We start from the raw sequence: 18,877 nt of genomic DNA, 5'->3' as shown, positions 1-18,877 counted from the left end.
CCTTTTACCCTAGAAAACCTGTTTACTCAACTTACAGAAGTATTCCCCTTTTTCTTCCTCCTGCATCAGATTGCTGTCTGCCTCTTTATATGTCAAAGAACATACCATAAATTCAACCTACACCTCTCCACACAAAATCCCTTAAAATAGGATACATGTTGATTAAATTCTTCTAATAACAACAAAAATTTCTCATAACATATAAGGAAAGGTGATTGTCCTGGAACCCTACATTCATTTCTTGGGAGTAAATACCTGGATGGGGGTATTGGTAATGGGTTACACAGTGAAACTCTACTAAAAATAAAAATGCTACTAAAAAAAAAAAAAAAAAAACACTAAAAATATGAATAAGAGAAAAAGCTTCTTAAGGAAAATCCCAAACTTAACACCTGTGCTTGCCTATATGAATGTATTTATTCTGTTAAAGTCAAATGTATAGTTTGTTTCCAATTATATTGCCTTTTTTATATTTTAAATGAGATCTCTCAGCTTCCAGTTCCTCCAATATTGCAAGAAGTATTTTAACAAAATTTAGATGTTTTCATACAAAAACTATGAGCCTAGTTACGTCACATTTTTCATTATTAGATCATGTGCTGGACAGCTATAAGATTCAAGGGGCACACACTATCTTCTGGTCCTGTGCGTGCACAGTTTACATCAGTGAGGTTCTATTCTGTTACCAAAACTCAAATGGGCCATAGTAAGGCAAATAGTAATCGACAGTGATGAAAAGACATGCCCTCCCAAGCAGATAGTGGAAATGAGACGACATGCCAACCTATGGCAAAGATGAGTGACCTCCCGCTCATACAACCTGTAACTCATTTAGATAACCTCTACGCAGAGAGAAGCAAAATAGCCCCATCATGGTGCTCATACAACCTCCAGTGAAGTGCAGAACTGCAATACCATCTCCTTCGGGAGGTTATTAGAGCAGTAATGTGTCCAGCCTTGGAAAAGCTGTGTGATTGGCAACCCTGAGCTCACAAGCACTTAGCTAATGCAGTGGGCTGAGCAGCTACATCATGCTCCACATAGAGGTCAAACAGAAACATCAAACGTGTTTAAGCTGTGGGGAAGCAAGCACCAATGGCATCGCGCAGCAGCTGATGCGTAGCACTGAAATGATGGTATGCCACCAGGAGCCAGCATGATGTCAGACCACCATCAGCTCTGAGAGGAGCTTCAGAGGTGCCTGCTGCCAAGTGAGGTACCACCATCCACACCATCATCCTCAACAGAAGGATGCAGATGAGTTTTCACCACCTATTAACTACTGTATTTTTTGGTACCTCCAATCCCTAACTGTAGAAAGGCCCTGAGATTTTACTTGAAGACAGACTAGGTAAAGGTATAATGGCAGGTTATTACCTAGCAGCAATGTTCACAAGAGCCCTATGCTCAGATTCTGGCAACATCCCACTGGTTACTTTAGTTACCTTACTGTTAGCCCCCTGGGTTGGTCAGATCAAGGTCATCAAAGAAGACTGAAAGCTGCACTACACCTCCCTAAGATATGAACAGCCAGATGCTGAGGCTTCAGGCTGAACAAATCCAAGGCAAGCCTAATAAAAGTCTTGTTTCTCCTATTAATTTCTTCTCAAAACAATAGGAGACAGCTATTTTTAGAAACTGTACACACAAACACTATAATTTTCAACTTTGGCAGACTTTATTTGAAAAATATAAGGTTCAGATACAAAAATATTTTGCATCTTACAAGCACTGATGGAATTCTGTTGTGAACAAACTTGCTCACAGTGCAAAACCTGTCCAGAACGTTTTGAGTCTTCACCCCATCTCTGAAAACAAGGCTTCCCACTCAGAGAAAGAGCATAGCAGAGAGCCCACCCTGAAATAGTTACCTGGCCAGGCTACTCACATAGCATGCCAAGAATTTCCTTCTGGATGGCATTTCAGCTAATTTTGAAGAATACTTAACTCTAGACCTTTTGGATCCTCTGGTATTGACTTAACTGTTACAGTATTAGCTAGTTTGACACCTCTCTACTTCTAGGAAAGTTCAGATTCGCCCTGACTTGAACTGCAATATTCCCAGAAAGGAATTCCTCTATTCAAACAGCCTTAATTAACTTCTGCTCAATGTTTTAGATTGACATCCAAACACATTAACACCTATCTTAAAGCAGAGTTAGTTAAGTACCACCTGACATCGGTACCAAAAAAGCTGCTTTCCCCTTAACTTGGTCCAGCAGCTTAGAATATTGTACTTCAGGTGATATGACTCAAGGTAAATATACTGCTGTTGTTTAGTTTGTTGTTTTGTTGTGTGTTTTTTTTTCTTTGTTTTGTTGGTTTTTTTTGTGTTTTTTTTTTTTAAATCATACTTTTAAAAAAGAAATTTTTCAACCTTAAAATTCTCTACAATACAGTGTTTTTACAAAACCGAGCAACTCATCTACAGCTATACAATAAAAAATGGAGATAAGTATTTTTCTTGCTGTTGTTTGAAGGGTTTTACTATTACACTTAACCCATTATATCTCAAAGATATACAACAGTTGTTTTCCCACTTCTTTCTTCTGAAGAGATATTTAAAATTTTCCAGAATTTGCCTGTCAAAATCCTTGTATTTCCTAATTTTACAGCATTATCTAGGTATTATCTGCCTAGAGTTACGCAATATCATATATATACATATACAAGATATATATATAATATACAAGAGATAAAACGCTGGGTCAAATATGCTTTTTTCATGAGTCCTTGGCCACCATTTTCTATTGAGGACCAGAAACTGCATAGGCTTAGCTCTCATCTAAAGTTGCTCCTTAATTAACAAAGGCCAGGCCTGATGCTATTCTTTTCTTTATTTATTTGTTAAATAAGTGATGTAGATAACTACAAAAGCTCTGAAAGTTAATGAGAAATGGTAAAGGATATGCAACCCAGTGCAATTCTCAATACAACTCCATGTCAGAAGAGAGTAAGTACAGTCCTCAGATGTATAGGAAGGAATTAGGGAGCAAAAAACATTTTCTCTCTTTCCAAGCAAGGTGTTAGTTACCAGATACTGAATTAACTGAGAGTTCCAGTAGTCAGTTTCTTTTACGAGACACTGAAAATTTAGTGAGGATGCAGAGAATTACAGTAGTCTCAAGGTTATATGAAAACAGCACTGAAAGTAAGCAGCTCACTCTGTTCAGCAGATGAAAGAAGACTGCCAGGTGACTTGACTATGACATCTAAAAAAATCACCTCAGGCAGAAATTTCCATGTCCTTTGGGATATTTTTTCAAGCAGAGAAAAACATAAAAAAGAAGCACCAGCTGGAATTTAAAACAAAGTACATACAAATATGAAATTAGTTACGCATTTTTTAAATAACAGATGGAGTTAACTATTAACATTTCTTTGGCAATTAATTTTAGAGTCCTGTTGATGCCTTCAAATCCAGACTGGATGCCTTTTTGGAAGGTACCCATGAGCCACGTGCAAATTGTGGGGTTCAGCACAGAGCTAACAGGAGTGTTATATTCCAGCAGTTACTCACAAGGTCAGACTACACAAACATTAAGTGTTTCTTAGTCTTGAACTCTACAAATTTGTTCACCCAGCCATAAGCAAATCTGAATGTTGGAGCCACTTTGGATGGGATATCTCTTCCCTAACATTAAGCTATCCAGAAGTCTGTTGTCCAACCTAAACAAGCCAGTAGCTCCTCTCAGTGGTGGTACTTCCAGAAGTGTCCTCTTGCAGTCTGACTGCCTCTCAGCCTGTCCCTCTCCCTCCATGAGGTAAGGAAGGAGCCCCAAGGATTACATACCAGCAAGAGGAACCCAACATTTCATTATATTATATAGGGCTATTGAAGACAAAAAACAAGAATTGGTTACTCATACGCTCGGAATTAAATCTCAGCCCAGCTTAAGTCAAAGGGAGGTTTGCCTTTGACTTCATAAGGATAGGAGTCCTACATTTACTGAGGAGTTACCCATATGGCAGTAGCAGCTACTGGCCTTTTAGTCAATGCCCAGTATTGACACAGGGCAAGGTGTCCCCTGCTCCAGGGAGCTCACAGTCTAAAACAAGGAATAGCAGAGCAGTGCCTGAGGGCTTTGGGGAGGAAAGTGACCAAACAGTATTTGTCAGAACTGATGGCTGATGGTATGCTATGAGGTATGCTGTTCATCAGGCAGCACCAGGGTTACTGGAGACAAAGAAAGGCTTTGTGAAAACAACTGAAAGGAAGATGACAAGATTCCTCAGAGATCTGAAGAACATCTCTCCCAAACGTGCAAGATAAGTTCATCTTACAAGGCATTATCTATTAAAGCAAAAATAATACTTCACTGTCATGCAATCTGAATCTCTTTCAATGAGGGATTTAAAATATTTAGTGTGTGTAGCAAAGCACAGTTAAACTGAAGTGTTTCCTTACCAAGAAAAAAAAAAAAAAAAAAAAAGCATAGCAAAATAGCAGAAAAAATAACTCATAGCAAAAGCAAGTGATGTTGCAATGTGACAAGTTATTTGACAGGTTATCAATGTAGCCCAGACCTCCAGCTTTAATGCTGGATAACATTTTTTTAAATAACCTAAATAAGAGGAATCCAACAAGAGAAGCCTTGTGATCATCCACCCCATCCCACTCACCTTGATGTTTCTTGTCTTAATGAAGTAACTTATTTCTATAAGACGTTAAGAAACTGGATACAATTTTAAGTGGTTTTGCATATAGAAAGATTGCCAGCAAATAAATGTTTTCTCTTCCAAGAGAATCCCATAAGTTTGTCATTGCAGTAGTCTCTGAATACAAGCCAAAGAAATATTTTTGAAAGTCTAGACAGCTGTGCATGATGCAGTTTTCTCAAATTTACTCCAAACACTTGAAAAAGAAAAGCCTAGTAATTGTAAATAAGTGACAGAGCTACAGAAGACAAATAAATCAGAGACTAAAGCTACATAGCAGAAACTATGGACAGACAGCACATCATACAACAGCAAATATCAACGATTTAAAATAAAGAAGTGTTTCTTCTGCGATCATTAGAGGAAAAATTATAGGCCAGATATGGGGCATTACAATTTTGAAAAAAGGACACACCTTCCTTAAACCAAAAGAGACAATTGAAGCAAAACATGAAAAAGATTTTTTTCTCCTGTTAAACACAGTTCTGGTAGCAGTCACAGCATGGTCACAGCATGCCTTGTTTTGAGGGCACACTTCTGCACTCATGCAAGGAGTTCCTTTAATCTCAGCCACTGAGTTTTGGGACACAGCTACAACTAAGAAAAAAAAAAAAAAAAGGCAAAAACAAAACCACTTTTTTCTTTGAGTCCTTTCAAGCTACAAATGTATTCTGCATTTTCAAAAAGTGACAGGCTGGCATTGACCAGGTGATCTCTCCTCTCACCTTTTCAGAGCCAGGAAAAAATGCAGACAATACAATAAACACAGATGAAGTTTTAGCAAGTCTGGGATTCAAAAAGTTAACTTTAAATTCTGTGATTCCTTCTAAACAGTGTTTAGCAAAACTTGCTGCAACAGAAGTGAAAACAAGATAAAACAACATTCAACTCAAGACTCCAGTATATATGGTCTTGATCGTGCCCAATGATATTTAAGTCTAAATAGTTTGGAAGAACAATCACATTTCACACTTTTATTTGTAGTTTGAAGCATAACATGAATGCCTTGTGTATATAGGTAAGTCATAAGGACAAGAATGAAGTTTTGAGCTTTGCTATGGACTAGTCTAAAACACAGCTTTAATTAAGGGATCACAAGACAAAGTCATAATCTGGTAGTATCACTTTATGAAGAATATCCTGTCTAATCAACAATTAATCATTTAATAAAAATGTGTGTCAATGTGATTGCAGAATACAGTCTCTTGAGTACATACATTTAATCAGAGTCTCAATACAGAGTTTTGCAGCAAGACAATAACTCTTAAAATACTTATAAGCAACCATCCACTTTCTTTTGGAGAGACCATCATGACTTACCATGAACGCAAGATTTACATATTTAAATAGTCATGTAGAAACAAGTGTATTAATACTACACATAATATAGAAAGTTGATACATAGAAACAAGACTGGTTTGTGACTTTGACAGACTTTTCATCCTGAAGTATCATTTGAAATCTCTTATCCATCCATCATGGACTGCAAGAACTGCATCCAAATTCTCATTCAGACAAGGAGAGGTGTACAATACCACACCCAAAAAGCTGAACATTAAACTAACCAAGATCTTTGACCAACTCATCCAATGCCTGACTGAATAAAGAAGCCTTATCTGTGGGATTAAGGCAAGAAGAAAAATACCATACAGAAAGGAAAACAAGCAGGAAAGACTAAGCCATCAAAATATTTAGTTTCATAGATTCACTCTCTTGTAAAGGGCTATGAATGTTCAAATTAATGCACTGTCTGACACACAGAAGTATCAGATGCAAAGTTATTAGCTAGCAAGCAGTAAAATTAATCCCTGTCGCAGTTCTACCCCATCTGACCCTTGGTTAGATGATGGGATCAACCAAGACTGCAGACAAAATAACAAAGGTCTAATTTTGCGCTGAGTTAATAGGTCTTTTCCTCTTCCATTGCCACCTCTCCTCCCTGTCAGATAAGAGGGCAGAAAAAAAATGATGTTTTAGCATTCATGCTTAGAACTGCATGGAATCCACAGCAAATGTGCTTGAGCTACAGTTTAAAGAGGAAAAAAAAAATACTGAAGACTTTTCTAAATGTCACTGGACATAAAAGTCATGCTGAGTTCACCACTTCTCATGAAACCTCAGTAAAAAGGACTGCAGAAGCTCAGTTCCTACCTCAGTTATATTTCCACAGTTAAACTACTGAAATTGCAGAAATGCAGAATGAGCACTATTTGAAACCTTATTTATCCAAACACAACTGAGAAGATTCTGATATCTTTTAGGACACATCAGCAAAAGCATCACATTTTACCCAGCCAAGGCACACAGCTAAATTCCCACAATCCTGAAGCATACACATAGAATATTTCTGACCACATTGGAAGTGACATGAATCCAGATAAATATGTATTAAGAAAAATACAATGTTTCCTCCTAAGGTAAGCTCAACCCACAGCCCTGAAAAGACTCCCTAGTTGGGTGCTCAGCAGGCTCCTCTATGCATATCCCACCCAGCTAACCCCTACTGCTCTAGGGCTTACCCCTCTGTGAGCAAAACCCAGCATCATCCCTCTTCTCAGGTATCCCCTCTTCTTCTATTGGGGGCAAATTGGTCTTCACAACCCAGGTTACTAAAAAAGCAGCACTACCTTCTCAAAAACAGGCAGCCTCAACAACCTTCCCTGCAAGGGACAGCAAAACTCACAACCCATCATGCTAGTGAAAACCCATTTTCACCTGTTCAATGAACCAACACTGTGCAAAGCTGCTCCCTGACACTGCAGCACGAGGAGGTTAAAGTCCAGCAGAGGAGTAGGGCAGGGAGCCTGGAGTTAGCTTGTCTCATCTCTTGACTGCAAGCATGGCAAGATTATTATTATTATTATTATTATTATTATTATTATTATTATTAGGCTCTCTGGAACATCAAAAAACTCCAGAACAAACACAGCAGACCCTGACCCAAAACATACCCTTAATCACAGCTCCTGTGCTGTCAGCTGGCCTATACTGAGCTGGCCCAGCCATTAGGAACACACAGCTGAACCAGGTAACACTCTGTAAAGGTCTCAAAACCACCTGCTTTTTATTTGGCATAGCAGTGGAAAGATCCAGATCAAAGGGTAGTTGCCAGCTCCAGTGTAAAGATGGTGTAAGATAGAGAAATAACTTCTTGAACATTGATTAGGACCAATCTGTAGCTTTTTAGACAATTCAGGACCCACAGGGCTCCCCTGTAATAGCCAAAGGACATCCCTGTCCTTCAAGACCTACCTCCTTTCCTTTTTCCTGTGCTGTATTTCTTCTTTCTCTCATCAGATCCTGTTGTTACGTCAAGCCCATAAAAAATGGATCTCCTGCATTTCTCTTTTCCACACAATATTACTAGAACTCTGTGACAAAGTAAGTCTGAAGACTTTAGACTTTGCTTTTCATCATGTTTTCCAAAACGGCATTAAGGAGCAATCAGGCAATCATTGGTAGACAGTGAAAAGCAGAAAAGGGAAGATCAATAGGTAAAGGCAGTAATCCTTTATTCCAGTGAAACAACAACAGGAATAATTTATATGACTGCAGGCTTAATTATCCCTGTTCTCACACGGTGGGATTTCAGGGAGTGTGAGAATACCTGGTCTCTTCAGACTGCTGTAAATTAATTCCTGTAAACCCCAATTGTGCAGAAAATCTGGGTCAGCCTGGTTCTCTTAGAACATTTTTCTTCAAACAAGTCTCTTATCCTGAGGTGCTCTCTAGAAAAAATGCCATCAAAATTCAGCAGCTCTCTAGACCTCATTTCATTTGGAAGGCAGGTGGCCCAGACCTAACAGCAGCCCAGTGGCTTTGCTTCCAGAGAGGCATTTGTTGGTGCACCTATAGACACCATCAGTTTTCATACATGCAGGTAGGCATATTCCCCAGATCATTTCATTGTATGTTTGCACTAAAAGTTGTCACTTTATGCAATCCTGAAACCATATGAATTAAAAATGAGCTTCTTCATGATTGTCTGTGTATACCTATAATAAACTACTTCAATATTCAGAGCTTGTGGGAATGTGAGTGTAATTCATAAATTATGAACAAGACTTTTTCAAGCCAGGGTAATTATTATACGTATATAGCACTATGCAGAATTGTAATATTTGTGCAGAAATGCCTTACTAAAATGTCAATATTATAAATCCTACAGTAACTGATGAGATTAGTTTGGACAAGAACTTTAGCATATACGAAACAACACAGTGTGATGCTAACAGAGGCAGTCCAATTCACTAGCTGTAAATTACAACTGTTTGCTGCCTTCCAGTCCTCCGTTGGATCCAGCACAAAGCATGATTATCTGCAGCTCTTATAAGGACTATCATAAAAAAAATGAAATCTTGCAATGCAGTTCACGCTAATTCATAAGTCACAAAAATATTTACAGACATGAAAAATATTTCACAAACATTTTATGTAATTACAGCCAAAACAAACAAAAAATGTTACATAAAATACAAATCATTATTAATAATTTGAAAAAAAAATAGTAAGTGCAAGCTTTTTTTCCTCAACGTTTTGTCAAACAACTTTACCCCCATTACAAAGGAAGCAAAAACCTACCATGCTGAATGATATAGATATGTAGATAAAATTGAGACAACTTCTAGGAAATAACAGGCTTCCACTGGAATTGAAAGGAAATACTGCAAACTACTTTAAATTATTTTAATCTTAATTTTGAAAGTGTTTCATTTCAACCAGTTAGAGATGCAAGCTTAATTTCTACTTTACAACAGAAATTATTGTGATCACTAACAGGAATGATTGCTGTAAATAAATATATACATTTGTGATTGTTTGAGAAGCCATCCCATTCGATTCTTAATGATCCTTATACACTTATTTAAACCCCTATACCTAGAGACAGAAAGGACAGGGGATTTGCTGTTTATTTGTTGCTGTTTGCTTTTGAGGGAAAGGGTTGATAACATCATCTTAAACTCTACAAGCTTATTATGCAGTTAAAAAGTTTTATGTTAAAAATGTATTTCAGTAGTTATTTTAAAAACCAATTATAAATTGGCCAACTCATGAGTAATTTGGAATCTGGAGCTCCTGTTGTTATGAGAACCAATGCTGTTTTCTCTCCCTCTGGTCCTGGCAGGTTACTGTTCACAGATGCTGTAGAAGATAGCTGTTTGCAGACATGGCACATGCAACCCCGTGCAGCTTGGTGGAAAGGATGTACATTTTTGGAGACCTGCTGTTCCATGAGTATCTATCTAACCTCTTAATGTTGTCTGTTACTGTGAGATCAGAGGCCTGCATATGGAGAAGTTTCGTTATTTAGATTATACTTATTACTGGATAAAGCTCAGAGAGAAATAAGAAGCCCAGCACATTCCATCAGAGGTATGGTTAAACAAAGGCTGTGACCTTTAGCACTGAAATAATACAAACAAAACCAAATTTATATAATGTTCTCATTCAACACCTATATTCCAGTTTCAGCTAGTTCAGGAAGCTGTCCACAGGGTTATGAAGCTAATTCTGGTATTGGATAATCTGTTGTGCTGCCCTTCATGGTGAGATGCTCCCTCTGGAAATCTAATCTCTTGTTTTGCTTTCCTTTATTTTATCTTTAGGGATAAAAGGGAATTCAAATGGAGAAGAAAATATCCTTTGTGGGTTTCACAAGTACACCTGGAGTTTTAAAGTCGGTTTTATGAACTCCTTTACTTAGAGTCACAGAATCACAGAATGGTTGAGGCTGGAAGGGACCTCTGGAAGTCATCTGGTCCAACCCTCTGCTCAGACAGGGACACTGAGAGCAAGTAGCCCAGGACCATGTACTTGTTTGCTAATTTAATGTTGCTTTAAACAGTCTTGCTTCTACAAGACTTCTATAGGGGAACTTTAGGTGTAAAGTCAATTTCTAACTATCCATAAACAAAATGCCACAAGTCTTAGCCTGTTTCCTACGGGCTCTTAAAGTCTCCCCTTTTCTAATAACTTGGAATCTTCTGGCTAATTATGACCAAATTTGACTGAGAGATTAATATTGCAAAGGTGATTAATCTTTCCTACCATCTCTGTAAATGTAGACAGCCAGGGACAAAGCAGTAGGGAACAGGCACAGAGTAATGCGGTCCTTCTCCCCAAAGGCTTCTCAGAAGATGATAGGCTTGATTTTGGAAGCTGCTTTGTATTTGTCACACCTACTGAGGTCATACAGGCTCCCATGTCTCTGCAAACCAGCTCCTTCTAAGCAGAAATCACTTCACCCCTGCAATATGCAGACAATGCTGAACAGAAACAATGTACCCATTCTCACCCATCAATCCCTTTCTTCAATTGTTTTTTCTTGGGTTGGTCTTTTTTTTTTCCCCAGAGGAGAGAGTGGTATAGTAGTGAAACACACAGTTCAATACTAAAGAGTGGACTCGTCATCAGAAGTAACTATCTTGACATCAAATTTACAAAAAAAAGCAAACTACAAACTGCACTGCAGGAGCCCCCATTCACTTCTGACTCAGAAGGCAAAGCATTGCCCACTGAGTCACCAGAGCTTGCTTCAGCTGCCAAGTCTTCCCATCCAAACACCTTGTAGTTCTGGGAACAGCATCATGACAGTTGCTATTAGAGTTGTGTGACTTAACACTACGAACAGCCAAATTTTCTGCTAGCATAATTCTATTGTCTTCAGCAGAGGTGCAGCAGTGAATGCAGATCATAATTCATACTGTACTGTCACAGAAACCAATCTGTTTATAAAAAAATAAACTTGCTGTACCTGGCTCTTTATACCTTTTGAGAACAGACAAAATCTTGTTCTGTATTAGTACCAGTGACTTTGGCTGCAGGCCACAGCATGCTCTTTCTAAAAATAAACTGGTCACCAAAAGAGGTTTTGGTGATGAAAAGGTTAAAACTGCAAAACTGTAGTGTAATTGCTATGGTTACCAGCATGGAAATAGAACAGACATTGAAAAATAGATTTGGTAATGTCTATCTTCTTCATTGGCAACAATCTACTGAGGTTGCTTGCATTCTTGAATTGCTTACTGGGAGCCCAGTACTCCAAAAGCCTTAATGATGATGTGACCTTACCAACCATACTCATCTTCACCATAATGTCAACAGCTTCCTGAATAAAGCAGGTTTGCATTCATTGAATATGTTTGGTGGTGGGTCTTTTTAATTATTATTATGCAACAATTTGGAAGGACAAAGTATGTTTTGGATAGGTATTCTTAAGTTTAGGAGCTGCTAATCCTTTTTTTGGCAGAGCTCTGACAAAGGCTACAGAGAATGTTGTAGAAGAGGTTTCTGAAGGTCTCTAGACTAGCTTCCTGTAGATGGGGGAAAGAAGATGGACAGAAAAGGGAGAGAAGGAGTCTTCAGACCTCGATGAACCCTGTGGGCAGGTGGACAAGTGTCACATTGCTCCCTACACAGTGCAACCATCATATGCTAGGTTTATCTAAATGGCAACCTGTGGCCAAGACACCACCCCTACTGTGAAGGGGATGAAGAATGGCTGTTGAAGGACTGCAACGTGTCAAAGCAACCAAACGCTGTATCCTCCTTTTAGACCCAAGCTGCCTGTGTGGGTGAAGGCAGAATTCAAAGCCGCCACCATCTCATACATGACATCTGGAGACAAGAAGCCACAGCTACAGCAGCTGGATCACCCTGGCAGCAAACCCATCACAGTTCACTCCACACAGTGACACTGTGCACTATATGTGAATCAGGTGCAGAGCCATAGAGGATCATTGGTTTGCTTTGCATGATTTTACTCTTTTTTTCCCTTAGAAGAAATACCTATGGTTGAAACCTGCTTGTACTGAGAATGGTCTTTAACCAAAGGGTGATCCATTGTATAAGATGTAGGTTTCGCAACAAGACATACACAAACCAGTGAGCCATTAGGCAATTCAGTTTTGGGAATTTCCATCCTTGCCTACATAAACAGAGTTAAAGGTTTGTGACAGCTGCTTGTGTTTTGATTATCTCTTTCAAGGTCTCTGAGTTCAAAACCACATTCTAGAGAAGCAACTGGCAGAAGGAAATTATTTCTAACAGCCCATCCATAGAAGTGGCCCCATTATTATTATTAATTACTCATATTGCCATAGAACCTAATTGTCCCAACCAAGAATAGAGGCTCACTGTGTTGCATTCAATACAAACAGGCGGGCAAGGCCAGACCTTGCCCAGCAGAGCCTGCTGCCCACAAGCACGAAGGCCAAGCTTCACATTAACTATTGCAAGTTCTCCAAAAAGCCTGCCCAACACACCCAACAAGGTTTTGGTGGGTCTGAGCTCCCAGTCACCTAAAAAAAGTCTTGCCTTGCAGGATTAAATGAATGTTTCCCACATACAGCCATTATAAAGGGAGCCCACCCATCAGGGCCTGGTACAACAACCCACAGCCTCTAACTTTCCCAGATGCAGCCATGACAACAAGGGGTGCATTGTGGTAAAAAAGCTGCCCGGGGGCAGTGGAGGAGGAGAGGCATGGCTTGTCCTTCGAAGGGAGAGCTGGCTGGAATTTGTCTCCTCCTGCAACAAACAAATGGGTATCGGGAAAGAACAAAAAGCACAGCAGAGAAGAGCTGTGTTTTGGAAAGGGCTGAGTGGGAAGGCGTAGGCAGACTGCTACAAATGCCACAGTGGCAGCCAGGAACGGTCAGCTTCCAAAGGGGAAGGGCAGGAAAGAAGCCAGAAGCGGCAAAAGAGAAAGGACAGCTGGGGAAGAGAGTCAGCATGCTCTGACATCACCAGAGTACATGAGAGAAGGACCAGGAGAAGCTGGAGGGTGAAGGGGGCAATCCCACAGGAGGTGGGGGTACAGGTGAAGATAAATTTAGAAGATAAAGTATTGGATTAGAACTGAGAAAATCTGTTTTCTTTGTGATTTAGCTCCAGATTTCCCATGAAGTTATGGCTGAACAGCCTATCCCTGCACAGCTTTGGGGCCTCCATTACTCATCTGTAAATTCCCTTTATTATTCCTTTATAGACAACCTTGTTGGGGATTTGCTATTTCCACAGTAAAATCTCTAACCTTTTATTTATATGCTTAAATTCATTGTGCCAGGCAGCACAGAATTCCCAGATACTACTATCAGGCAATAAATAACAATTTATCCCACCCTGCTGGGATCTAGGGGGCAAAACAGAAGCTCATGAAACAAGCAGTATTTTGATTTTTCAGAACGTTTGATAGAGTGCAGTCTGTTCTTTAACAGTATAGCAAATTTTTTATGTTGGCTAACAAAATTGCATTTCAATAGCTACAGACTGTTTTATGCTGATGCACATTTTCATCACTGCTATATACATCTTGTCCCTTTTGCCTGTCCGACACACTGTCAGTGACTACTCCAGTGAGTTTTATTTCACTGTAGGCTCTTCCCAGTGAAGACCCCAGCCAATGCCAGCCCCAGTTCGGTGTGGAGGCAGTGCCCATCCCTCTGGCAGCAGCTGAGGTCGTGCTGACTCACTGCCTCCAACCTTAGCCTGCACCCACTGCCAGTGCTCTGGGAAGCACCCTGTTCAATTCTCCACACAAATCACCGGACTGCAAGCTCTGAGAAAGATTGCTGATCAGATTTTGGACTCCTTTCCACTAAAAAAATAACTGACTGAAATAGAGGCCTCTCACTCATAGCCCATAGAATTCCTAAGAAAATAGCTGAGCTGAAGAACCTGGCCAGAGAAGAATCTCTGCCGCAGGTTTTTGGGGTAGAACTCAGGTTTCCATCTTCCAAACCCACCTCTTTCAGCTGGGACAATTATAATTAGTTTCTCACAGCAGGTAGATCCTTGCATAATAGCAAGAAAATGACAATGGTCTGTGCCTAGCCCAGCCGTAGGTGTGGGTGCCCAACAGAAGTTCTCACTACTAGAGAAACCAGGGACACCATCTCAAGAAGAATCTTGCAAATAAAGGATCATTACAAAACAAAAAGCACATGCAGCACAATCATCAACTGCAACTCTTCCTGTTATACCCAGGGAAAGGGTTATTTATACCCAAACAAGGCTTATATGCTCATTTTACATCTAAGGTTCTTTTCACCAGTCTAATCTGATACAAAGACAAATCCAACAGCAATAAAGCATAGGAATGATTCTGATTGGGTATAATCTCAGCCCAAAGAACAGTGAGTAAAGTACTTTTCAAACACCAAGCGCGAAAGGTCTGATTTACTCAATGTGTTGTTTTATTTCTTGTTCTTGAATATATTCCTCCATGCTATTGCAAGCAAGAATAGAGAAAATACTTAAACCACAAATGATGAAGCAGTGCTAAGTAGATTACAGAAAAAGAAAGTATAAACAAGGGAGGCCTAGAGGTGTATGCTGAAATCTACATATAGTCAACAAGAACGTGGTCTGTAATTTCAAAGTACATAAGCAAAAAGATGTCATACAGGTTCCAATACAAGATTTGTTCAGCCTGCTTAACAAAGCAAGACAATATTTTCCATGATAACTAAGATACAGATTTTAGACTCCAAATTTTCAGGTATCTGAATCTGATAATTCAGTTCTGTCACTTCAACATGGCTTTTATTTTAGGAATAGCAATCATCAAATAATATATAGTATCCTTGTAACTTTGAATTCAGCCCATTCGGAAAAAATGTTATCACTTAACTATCTTGTTCCAGATTTGCTCCTATTTTTACACAGCTAAGCTTACAGCATGTTAAGTGAAAGTCTTGTTATTACCAGATGGCAGCCATCGGCCCTTAACTGGCAGAAAAAAGTAAGAACTTACCTAATGCCCAAGAAATGGAATTACCTAATGCCTGAAGTATCAAACTCCTAACAAATCTTACGTGCTTCCATCTCCCATATTAGTGTACATGGAAAATTATATACAAATCATACTACTATTTTTCTTACATACAGTTATATACCATACACATTATTTCACAAAGGAGTCCTTGTGACCATGTCTTTACATTTCACTTTAAAAAACTGTCCCTAAGGACACAGATTTATGACTGCAGTTTTACTTTTTTAGTAAGTAACTGATCTAGTGCACATTCTCAGCTCACAGCAGATGTAAGATACATGCCAGATAAAAACTCATTCCTTCAGGTTTCTGCCTTTTTGTTTGCTTGTTTGCCTTGCCCTTATGCATTTGGACCAAGTGCACATACATAATCAGTAATTGAAGCTCAGCTGAGTTATGACAATTCATCAAGCTGCAAGAATAAGATCATGTGTTTGAGACCAAGTAATTACAATTATTCCAGTTCTCCCTTCTTTGGTGAGAAGAAATGCAAATTCTCAGTTTATAACACATTTTATCATTTACATCTTGATGACAGTGATGTTTGCCAGCTGGTGGTGGGCACCGACTCAATAATTAAATTGTTGTCCCATTTTACCCTTGACATACACAGAAAGCCAGGACTTCAATGTTAGTCTTCAAGTCATACCTGCTATGAATGATCCTGAGATATAATCCTGAGCATAGGGTATACTGCTAAAGGTAGCATTCTTCACTTGAGGTTCTTAAATTAATAAACAAACAATCTGTAGGTGGAAATCACATGCATTACGAAAGAAATGAAAGAACGAAAATGTTCTCCTCAGACTCAGGCCAACTCTGCATGTTTGTTATCACTGTGCATTCACCTGGTTTTATGCAAAACAGTGCAACCTTTTAATGCTTTGTGAATCTCCATGAGGTACTCCGGGTATAACAAAAACTTTTCCCACCCATCTAAAAAACAACAACTTGTTAAATTAAAGCCATGAATTATGCAAACTACAAGCTACTCAGAGCACATTTTTAATAAAAGAAATCCGAGATTCCAGTTGGGTAATAATTGTTAAGTATCCTGGATTAGCCATCAAATTGAGAACCAGAGGCTGTGCCTACACAGAGAGTTTAATAACCCTGCTGTGAACTCCCCATGTGCCCACACCTATACTCACACCAAGTTCTCTCTAGCCCTCTTAATACTGGAGTGCCAAAGGCTGAATGTTCTGTCTTGCTGGAAGCCTGAAGCCATGTCTTGGAGTCTGGCATCCTGCGTCTTGCTATGAGGATGTGAGTAGAGGAGATGCCAGTCCTGAGCAAGACTAAATCCAAATCATGCTGTGTTCATGTTTGGCCAAAATCCAAACTTTTATAAATGAATTATTTCACCAAGCCACCTGTTCCCTCTGCCTCACCCAAAATTCTACCTTCACTCTTAGAGATTTGCTGCTCCTTTTCCATCTTCCTAGCTGAGCTTTACAACTACTAGGGGCTGTTCTTCCCCCTCCAAGTATCCAAAACAGAAGTTAAAACTGCTGCTGTTAACAAAGTCCAACTTCCTTCCATGGATGTAGCCATCAGTCAGTGATGACAAAGCGCACTTCACAGTTCATTCTCAGCGCACTATATTTAAACCCATCCAGAGTAACTTGGAAAACCAAGGAAAGGCTGTGTGCGGTGGCTAAACTTCCCAGATTGCATACTAAATGCATGGCATTGCCCCTGCCATGTGTCATCTGTGATTTCTGAGAGCACAAAATTAAAACTGAACAAACACAAACAAAAAAAGAACAGGAAGGAGTTCGTATAATTTATTTGAAATTAACCCAGAAATGACTGACTGAAGTGAAAGGTGACCAGCTGGTAACTAAGGGCTTCTTTTATGCCTCTGGGTTAAGCACAGTGTTGTGTGTATTACTGCTAGGACTGGAAACCTATTTGCTGTGTAGAGGGGTTTAACGTGGCTGTACAGCACGAGGGCAAATTAAGTGTAATTCAAAGGAGAAAGGAAGAAGGGTATGGCATGGCTGTGTGGGTAATGGGTTCCACTCCCAGCTCTGATCACAAGGACTTGAGTGCATTATCTGACCTCGCCATGCATCAATTTTCTTGCCTGAGGTTAAGTAAATAAATCACCCCAGAAACAAAACAATGGGAAAAAAAATGCAGGGTTGCTTTTTGCAAAACATTATGAAAAGATACCTTACTGTGCACTCCTTCAGCCAACCAAATTTTAAAACTGCCTTAGAAGTCATCTTTTGCAGGATGGTTTTAATGGTGAGGCTGCTATGAAGCAGAGCTGACAAATCCTCTGCTGTTTCATTTTCAGCCCATGTTAAAAAAGCATTTCTAGAGTATTTCTATGATTCTCTCATGTCATTGCAATACCAAGACAGAGTATGGAAGGTCTGGTCTGCTACAAATGGAAAGATTTCTTACATTCACACAATGACAAAAAGGATCTTTAACATAAAAAATTCAGTTCAGTGTCTAATGAAGCATCAAATCTACACTAATTAAGATGTAAGGCAGAGACTGCAAAAGGGAAGATAAAAAAGTGTATAAACCATCATGGACATGAGATGAACACTAATCTAGAATGCACGGCAGAAAATTAAAGGCTGCAGACAGGAAGGAATCGCAAGAGAAATGCAGAAAATGGGAATAGACCAATGTCAGTCTTAGCAAAAGCCATTTGGTGTTAATAGTCTTAATAGGTCTGTCCCAAAACCATAGATTTAGGACAGTGGCCTGATTTTTCCTTTAACTATTAAGTTTGTTAAACTTTGATAGTGAAAGACATTTGGAAACACATACATTAGACTCCTGAAATTATTTTTCTTAATACTACCCCTCCACAGAGGAGCACAGTTCCCATTAAAGCACTAACCTGCAATCTAGCTCAATTCTACCTGCTTACTTCAGCTTTAGACATCTGCCCTTGCTGAGATGTGTTTTTCACCTTTGGAATAGCCCTAACTGCTTCCATCTGTAGCTGGTCTATACTCTGGACTGCTTTCACAGGACAGTATGAAAAATTGCTCTTTTCTCCTCATAGTCATCTGCTGTTAGTGATGCAAGCAGTCCTGGGTAAAGGGACAAAGGGAACATTCATATCTTTGCATGCCATATCAATTCCCCTAAATTGAGGACAGGAATATACCCTCTCTCCTCCCCCATAAAATAAAAGTGTTATAGAGTTCAGAAGGAAATGAGGAAAGAAGAGGGAAAGAAAGTCACGCCACAAACGTAAGGCATTTCAACAGAAATGAATACTGGCCTTTCATCTGTGCCATTATAAATTAAAATCATCCCAAAGAAAAAACGTACAGTACAGAATCATTCTGAATTAAACATCACCCCCTCAGGTATCAGACAAATAGGAAAGGGAAATCCATGGCAAAGCCAACTTTTTAATGAAGCTTACAACGTAGCAGAGCTATGAGGGATACAGAAACACAGGTG

The 18,877-nt window shown here is 39.3% G+C and overlaps 1 protein-coding gene across 14 annotated transcripts in view; it reads right to left on the bottom strand.

Moving 5' to 3' along the window:
• The window catches only part of LOC311433677 (protein bicaudal D homolog 1), a 294,907-nt gene that overhangs the window by 267,013 nt on the left and 9,017 nt on the right, over window positions 1-18,877 (bottom strand). The window contains exon 1 of one of the 14 annotated variants that reach the window (XM_084513079.1): window positions 7,611-7,688. The exons of 12 other annotated variants lie outside the window; for them this stretch is intronic. The gene's annotated coding sequence lies outside the window, so the exon portion shown is untranslated. Of the gene's footprint in view, window positions 1-7,374; window positions 7,506-7,610; window positions 7,689-18,877 lie in introns of those variants that run through there. One more of the 14 variants, XM_084513069.1, reaches the window with a different exon arrangement.

This window comes from Aythya ferina, assembly GCF_964211825.1.
Source record: "Aythya ferina genome assembly, chromosome: 1".
Taxonomy (NCBI): Eukaryota; Metazoa; Chordata; class Aves; order Anseriformes; family Anatidae; genus Aythya; species Aythya ferina.
Note: the sequence above shows the minus strand (reverse complement) of the source record. Positions and strands in the feature narration are given on the sequence as shown.